Raw genomic sequence first — 8,302 nt, 5'->3', positions numbered from 1 at the left:
AAGTGAGGGGCTGGAGAGATTGTTCAGTGGTTAGAGAACTGGCTCTGGCTGCTCTTCTACAGGACTTGAGTTGGAGTCCCAGCATCCACATGGTGGCTCACACCCATCTGTAATTCCAGTTCTAGGAGATCATATGCCCTCTTCTGATATCCAAGGGCACTAAATGTGTGGTACACAAATTATATCCATGCAGACAGAACATCCATACACATAAAACAAAGTGGCAATTGAAAAGAAATGTTTCACTTCCTGTGTTTTATTTTAAACTACCACATTAATTTCAGACATTCCAGGACACATTTAAACTCTGTTGTTTTGCTTTTAAGATAGAAATACTCATGTGTAGCAAAATCAGCCTGAGTCAAACGTAAAGTTCCTTTTTTGCATTTTAGAGAGAAAGTTTCAAGAATATTTAATAGGTTATTTCTCTGGGAAGAGCTGCTTGTTTCACTGCTGTGCAGGTTATGGGATAGAAGTGATCTCAATGTAGCCAGGAAAGACCTGGGCCATCAGGCTAGGGACTCAACTATTCCCAGGTTTTGGCACCATTTGATAGGTTATTTCTCTGCTGCTAGTGAAATGAGCCAATTCAAGTCAGACTAGATTATATTAAAGACAAGTTTATTGGGAAGTTGCTCTCGTGTGGCTCCAAGGGGAGAGAAGAGGGAAGGAGGAAGGGAAAGAGAGAAAGGCCATGCCTGCAGAGAGAGAAGAGAAGGAAAAAAGGTGAAAAGAGAGAAAGAGACAGAGAGAAAGACAGAGAGACAGAAAGAGACAAAGAGAGACAGGGAGAGAGAAAGAGAGAGACAGAGAGAGAGAGAGAGAGAGAGAGAGAGAGAGAGAGAGAAAACAAAATGTCTAGATTATGTAGGAAGGGTATCCCAGCTTCTGGGTTGGAAAGTACAAGGTTGGGGCAGGGTGTGCCAGGTAGGGACTGAGGAATACTGGGAGAACCTGGAGTCCAGGTCTGTTTTGATATGTGCAGCGCGCAGCCTCACTGATAAGGAGAACGCCACACTCAGGATTCTTCTGACAGCAATTTATTGTACAGCTCTCTAGATAGCAGTGAAGCGAGGGACGCCAAGCCCGAAAAACCTGTGGCTTATATAGAGCTTTAGGAGACGTGCCACACACTCATTGGCTCTCACGACATCGTCAATTAGCATACTGGTTTTCGCGCCTTGCGCAGGCGCACATTCAAGCAAGGCTCTCAAGAAGAACCAGGAAGCAGGAAACCGGCGCCATGTTGCAATGGCGAACGCGGCTCCTAACAGATATGTAAAATATGCACCTCAGTTCCTTGTGTAAGGTCCAAAACCAAACAACATTTATTATCTAAGAACACTCAGGCTATCCACAAACTCCCAGAGTTTTGAGTTTATTTCTTGAGAGGATTAATAATATTTTAACAATGAACTCTTATTCTATGACGGGCTCATTTATGTGTTATTATTCTCTTAATAGACACATAATGTACTAGTTTGCACCCATCTAATGTGAAGATAAATGTTAAATAAGCTGTTCAACATCCCTTTATCTGTAAGCAACTGCAGTGGTTAAACATGACTGCCAATGTGATGACACTCAAAATCACCGAGAAATAATCCTCAGTGCATGTCTTTGAGGGAGTTTTCAGAGAGCTTCCCCTGAATGTGGGTCTCGTCGTTCCATGGGCTGTATCTCAGGAAGAGTAAAAAGGAGAATTCTATACTCATTTTTCTCTTCTTGACTGTGGAGTAATGTGATGCTGCCTCATGACTTCGCCAATCATACAGGGGACATAAAGGTCCACTCCTGGGGTTCACAGTCTAATTAATAGAAGAATTAAGGAAGCATGTGATGGCTTGAATGCAGATGGTCCCCATGGATTCATATACTAGAATGTTTAGACCTCATTTGATGGAATTGTTTGAGGACTAGGAGGTGTGCCTTGACAGAGGAGCTGCATCACTAGGGGTGGGTTTTGAGATTTCAAAAGCCCCATTCCCTTCCCAGTCAGCTCTTTCTTCCTTGTGCTTGTGGGTCAGAGTACCGACTCTCACTATTGCTCTAGTTTCACACCTGCCTGCCTGATGCCATACGTGTGCAGAATGCTTTTGTGCACTGTATAAAGGTTATCCTTGTGTTATTCAAAGGCTGATTTCTCTGCCCTCATTTTTCAATCCAGACATTTCAATTCAGGCACAGCAATGTAATGCTTATGTCAAGTTTGTGTAAGCAGTTCTTACCATTTATTCTCTGCTTTGTCAATAAAAGCTGATCTCCCAATGGCTGGACAGAAGAGAAAATAGGGTGGGATTTCCTTCATATAGAGGTTAAAGGGAGAAAACAAAAGTAGAGAGAAGATTGAACCAAGAAGAGGGGTGAAAGGAGTTATTGAGAGCTCAGTTGAAGCATGGAAGGACCTAACTGTAAGTAATATGGGGATTTAGCATGAGATATAGCCAGATTAGTTTAGGGCATCAAGATAGACTATGCAGGTATTGAGGTGAAGCTTGAAAATAAATTTTGGCCTCTCTATATTGTTATTGGGGGACTAGGTAAGTTAAAGAAAAACAGCTGCTGTTTTAATTTACTATGCACATTAATATTAAAATTATCATTTACAGCCATGTTCCTCACTATAATGGTCGTGAACTCTGACCCTGTGGAACTATGAGCTCCAAAGTAAATGCTTTCTTTTACAAGTTGCTCTGGCTATGGTGTTTTATCACAGCAACAGAAAAATAATCAAGACAAATGGACTCAAATGGGAGCTCAAGGACAGTTATATTTGAGCTTAAAAACAAAATCTCTGGGGAAAATAAGTTGCAGATCTCAATAGCTGTCCTGTGGGGGAGAAGTAGATGAAAACTATGACACTTAAGCTGGCATGGAGGCTAGAAACATGGCTGACAAACAGCCACATGGAAGCAGAGAGGGCAGAGTTTAGGGAAAGAGTAGGAGAGCCTCAAAACAGTAGGAAACCCAAAGTGTTAAGAAAAGTGTCCTTATAAAAGAGATAGAAGAAATGAGAATTTAAGTTTTAGGAATAATTTATAAAAACTGCCTGGTAAGATACTGTACTAACAGAGAGGATTCTGGGAAGGAAAAGTACAGTATCTCATGAAAGGACACATTTCTTCAGCATGGCTTAAGATGAATTTTTCTGCCTCATGAGTGTGGTTCCTGACCAAATGAATGATTGGCCTGACTGGAATGTTAGGTCTTCATTCAGGCTAAGATGCAATTCCCTTGATCAAGTGTTTTTTGTTTTTGTTTGTTAATCTGATGTCACCTTAGCTAGAGGTACTGTTGACACCACTGTTACTCCATGATACTGTTTATCTTCAGCCTGTAAGATAAAATAGAACCTTCCCTATGTTGCTTGACTCAGGTATTTTGTCATGGAGACAGAAAAACAACTAATAGGGTGACTGAGCTGCCAATCAAATCCATGCTCATTTAAAGTCTATTCCTTCCTACAGCTCTTTCCTGCATCATTTAACATTTTGGAATCTACGTAGACCTCTCCTTGATGGATGAATTATAGCAGGCATTTATATATTTCATTTTTATTTTATTTTCCTCTACTTTTCTTGTTGTTGGCTTATCATAATTTATTTCAAAGAGTGGGATGGAAGTAATATAATAGAGGAGAATCTAGATTTTTTTTTCTGTTCCTGCTTATAAAAGCATGCCCAAACAGGTTCCCCCCAGGAAAACATCTGGCACTGACTTGCCTCTGCATTCCCTGGCAGCTAGGTGACAATAAACCGCCCTGCACAACTGAAAGGAGAACTGGTGTCTTGTCATGACAACTTGACAACTGCAAACAGAATTTGGTTTAATGCTTACATAAATATATATAGTATATTATAACTGGAAACTAGGCTTGAAATGGCTGTGGACTGTGTCACTCAGCTGGTCTAGGTTGTGGACCACTAGTGATTGGCAGTCTCAGTCTTTGCTCTTCATATTCATTGCTCTTTTGATGCAACAGGAGTACTTTCTCCCATTGTTCTAAGCTCAGTGGGATTGCCAGTTATACCTATAGGACAGGAGATTCTTCAGTGAGTGCCTGTGATGTGAGATCTTGCTGGGTTGTTAGAGACATTTTTATTCCCCCTCTGATATGTCCAGCAATGCCTTTTTTATTTGCTTGTTTGTCATTTCCAGACCCTCATGATCGTCTGTATGCTTTCCCATCTAATGTTTCTCCCCTTTAGTCTGGTAAGCCTTTTCTGTGACAGCTTTTAATATATAGCCTTGTCTTCACATCTGCTCCATAACATGCATTTCCTTGTACTGGAGCAAAGAAACCCTGCTAAGCTACTGCTCCCTCTTACAACATTTTCCCCAGGTATAATCAGGGTCATTCTGATAACCTTAAACATAGTATTTTATACTGAATTGTATATCAAGTATAATCAGATTCTGTTTTTTCATCAGCGTATAATTTTCAAAATAATTATTTGTGTTAGAAAAATCTGTATACAAATGGATATTTCTTAAAGGAATATATTACAGTGTTATTTAAATTCTTCTTATACTATAAATATATAGAGGTGGCAAGATGAAAAGAACAAAACTCCTCTAATTAAGGTCACCATGGACTTCTGGTCTGTGCCTGTGCCCTGAACAGATCTTGGGTGCCAGATCTGCACCCAATCCCACAACACCTAGAGGAAGCTGGACTCCCAGGAGTTCTAACACACCCAGGATCATAGGATGCTCAAGGAGTATAGTGACTGCCAGAGTGATTGGTGAGACATGCTGATGTTGGGACAAAGAATGATGCTGACCTGTGAGTTTGCTGAATGCCCTGACAATGGTGACTGGGAAGATATATTGGACATATGCTCCTGACCCACTTCCCACTTTTGCTTACCTATATCCCAGATTGCACAAATTGTATTGTCTCAAGTTTTTAGACCTTGTGGGATAGAGAATCAAAAAGAGGACTTATAATGACTATTATAGTTTTCTTAAATGTAATCAGTTATTCAGACTCAATCATGGAGTGGTCTAAAAATCAATACAATTTTGGAAATAACAGTCTTCATTTGGAAGACTGGATCTGGACATTTTCAGAGACATATTTGGAAGTTAGCTGCAGTTCTCTATGATATTATATTAACAAGAGATAAAGTTGGGACAGTATCTGGATTTCTAACACATGTTAGTCATGTTAAAATTACTTTTGTTTCTTCTACAGTATTTAATGTACACTTTCTAATTGTGTTAGTGTGTTGAAACCTGGCATGTCTGTTATGGTAGTCTATCAACCAGCTTTTGTTTTATTGCCCTAAGTATTACAGGACCTTGGTATTCTGAAAAAAGCTTGCATGTACTGGAAGAAGTGAGTTAGGCTTTAAGCAGAAGCAAAAGAGTAGTGGGCCTGATTATTGCTGGTATAACAGCTGTAATTACATTAATTGCTAGCACCACTGCTTCTGCAATTGCTTTGGCACAAGAAGTTAAGACAGCTGTTTTTGTTAATCATTTAGCAAAAAAAAGTTACTAATGTGTTGAGTATACAAGAGGATTTAGATAGGCGTTTTGCACAATGGATTGATGCTCTTTATCTTATTCAAATTATTAGAAGGAGATTCAGAGTTTAAGGGTAAGGAGTCATCTCAAGTGTTATGGAAAATACCAAGGGATTTATGTTACTTCTAAAATTTACAATGATAGCCATTATAATTAGGAAAAAGTTTAGACACTTGTAGGGTATTTGGGATAATTCTAACAGTTCTCTGGATGTTTTAACTTTTCATAGTGAGATTATGAATTTAAAGAATGCTCCTCTGATGAGCTTTGATGCTGTAGATAATGCTGATAAAATTATCCATGACCTGACATCAGTATTTCCATTTTGGTAAAGCTTCAAGAATGGCATATATAGCTTGATCATGCTACCCCTTTTTGTCCTGGGAATAATTTTATTCCTGCTCATTGTGTTAAAGCTTGTCTTTAACAACATCAACATGCTGGCATGTTGGCAGCCAAAGTACATGGCTTGAAACTGATAATGGACCCCCAGACAGTTATTAATTTAACAGGCTGACAAGCCAAGGATGGATAAGATTCTGCAGAGTTTTACCAACCTAAGACAACAGTGCATTGCTTTTGATAATGCATATTCCACGATGGGTTAGGAAGGCATTCTTGTCAGAACAACCTAAGACAAGCTCAGTCTCGTTTATGAAGTAAAAAAGGGGGAGATGTGGAGAGCTTTTGGAGCTGTTTGGCAGGAATCTGACATTGGCCAAGGACAAGGAAATGGGCTTCAGGCAGGAATCTGACATTAGGCTAGAATAAAGAAGTAATTTAGGCAGGAATCTAAATCTTAGGCTAGAACAAAGAAGTAGGCTTCAGGCATGAAAATGATTTTGGGCTAGGACAAGGAAGTAGGCTCAGCTATTTTGGTCATCCTGATAAGCCCTTAGAAACAGTGATCACAGGAATGTTCATGGGACTTTATTTATTGCCTTGCTTGTTCTTTGACTATTTGTGTTTGTTGGCTTGCTTATTCCTTGACTATTTGGATCTATTATATTGCTAGTTTCCCAACTAAAACTGACCTTAATTCTTTCATGTAATTAAAATAGTACAAAAGCAAATTGGGAGAAAAAAGCCCATTATTTCATACAGGACAATATTTTTCACCATTGTGCCATTTTATTTAATTAAATAAATCATTTTCAGAACAACAAAAATAACAACAAAAAAGGTCACCATGAAGAAGGGTTTAGCTCTAGAGTCGCTTGAACAGTCTCCCAGATTTCCCCAGTTTGAACCTCACAGTGTCCCTGCTGTGTAGCCATTGGTATCTCTTGTTTTGGGAAGCATGTTTCCCAGTGAAACCAGTTAGCATTTTTTTTTTTTTTATGTGTGACTTTTTATTGCAGCTCTGGTTTGAGTCCATCCTTAATTTATAGTTCGATTCTCTCTGGTAGACTGACACATCCAAGATGGAGACCCATCCCCCTCAGGGCTCAGACACTGGCTGTCCCAAGTGGCAGCTCTGGTCTCACACTGTGGGTCCAACTTCTCTTTCCTGGGCAGTCCGTGCTCTGTGGTAGGAAGCATGGTTTTTCTTTTCAGTTCCATGGCTCTGGTCGGTCCGGTGGCCTCATGTCAGTGGGGCTTGGGGATGTGGCCATCCACATAGAAGTTCCTGGTGATCTTGGGAAGAGTAAACTCGACTCCTTCCAGCTCAGGGGTTAGCACAATCTGGCAGCCCAGCCTCGAGTTCTCCTGGAGCAGTGGAGCCATGTCCAACATGTCGTCCTCCCTCTCCTCAGGAGGAGGCAGGAGATCCAGGTGGGCCTCACTCACATACACATGGCAGGTGGAACAGGCCAGAGATGCTTCGCAGGCCCCTTCCAGATCCACCCCGTGGTGCTGGGCCAGGTACAGAACATTGTCCCCGACTCTGCCCCTCACCGGGATCCGCTTGCCAGAGCGGTCCACGAACACCACGTTGACCCTGGGGACAAACAGGGTGCAGGTGCTGAGCCGGAGGCTGGCCTGAGAACGAGTGACAGGGCGGGGAAGCGTGGCACGGCGGGCACTCACACATCCCGGGGCAGCTCCGGGCCGTCCACCTCGTCCTCGCCAGCAGCCGCTCGCCTGTAGTTCCGAACTTCCTAGATGTTACTGCCGCGTGCCCGGCCCTGGGTCCCCAGGACCCGGGCGCTCACGCCACGGGCCATGGAGGCGGCCATGATAGTCCAGTTAGCATTTTTAACTCTGGCATATCAGTCAGTTCCTGGTGTAATTCTTCTGCCATGTTATGATGAAATGGTGTCTTTAAATTTAACCATCTTCCTCTCAGCCATTGCTTCTAGACTGTCACGATGTTATAGATAGCTACCCCTCACCGAGGTTCCCCTCCACCAGAAGGAGTTGGCTTAGGACACAATATTTCCTTGGCATGAAGAATTGATAAGCAAGGCTCTATATCAAGTTCAGAGAAGCAAGCATGTGCAATTCTGTAGTGATAGTTTTTAAGAGTCATATTGACTCTAGATAGACACTACAGAGTGTTGTTGCAAAAATTCTCCCACATAGTAATTCCAATCACAACTTATCAGGCTTAGCACTTCAGGAAAACTGATGAAACCTTAAGTCTCAGTTTTCACTCAATGTGTCTATATAAACAGCACCTACTGTGAGCACTGACAATATGACCGGTTACATAAAGTCTTTGAGTAACATTTGCATTCAGATTTTTTGTTTTATAAATGTCAGTCATTACTTGTTGTAGCTCATGGTTCTTAAAAATTAACATTTGTTTTTTTCTCTGATTCAGAGT

The 8,302-nt window shown here is 41.2% G+C and overlaps 1 pseudogene; it reads right to left on the bottom strand.

Annotated features, from left to right (window-relative positions):
• Positions 1-6,858: 6,858 nt before the first annotated feature.
• LOC114614871 lies at positions 6,859-7,712 on the bottom strand (annotated as a pseudogene).
• Positions 7,713-8,302: the final 590 nt, after the last annotated feature.

This window comes from Grammomys surdaster, unplaced genomic scaffold (assembly GCF_004785775.1).
Source record: "Grammomys surdaster isolate TR1022 unplaced genomic scaffold, NIH_TR_1.0 126531, whole genome shotgun sequence".
In the NCBI taxonomy this organism is placed as follows: domain Eukaryota; kingdom Metazoa; phylum Chordata; class Mammalia; order Rodentia; family Muridae; genus Grammomys; species Grammomys surdaster.
Note: the sequence above shows the minus strand (reverse complement) of the source record. Positions and strands in the feature narration are given on the sequence as shown.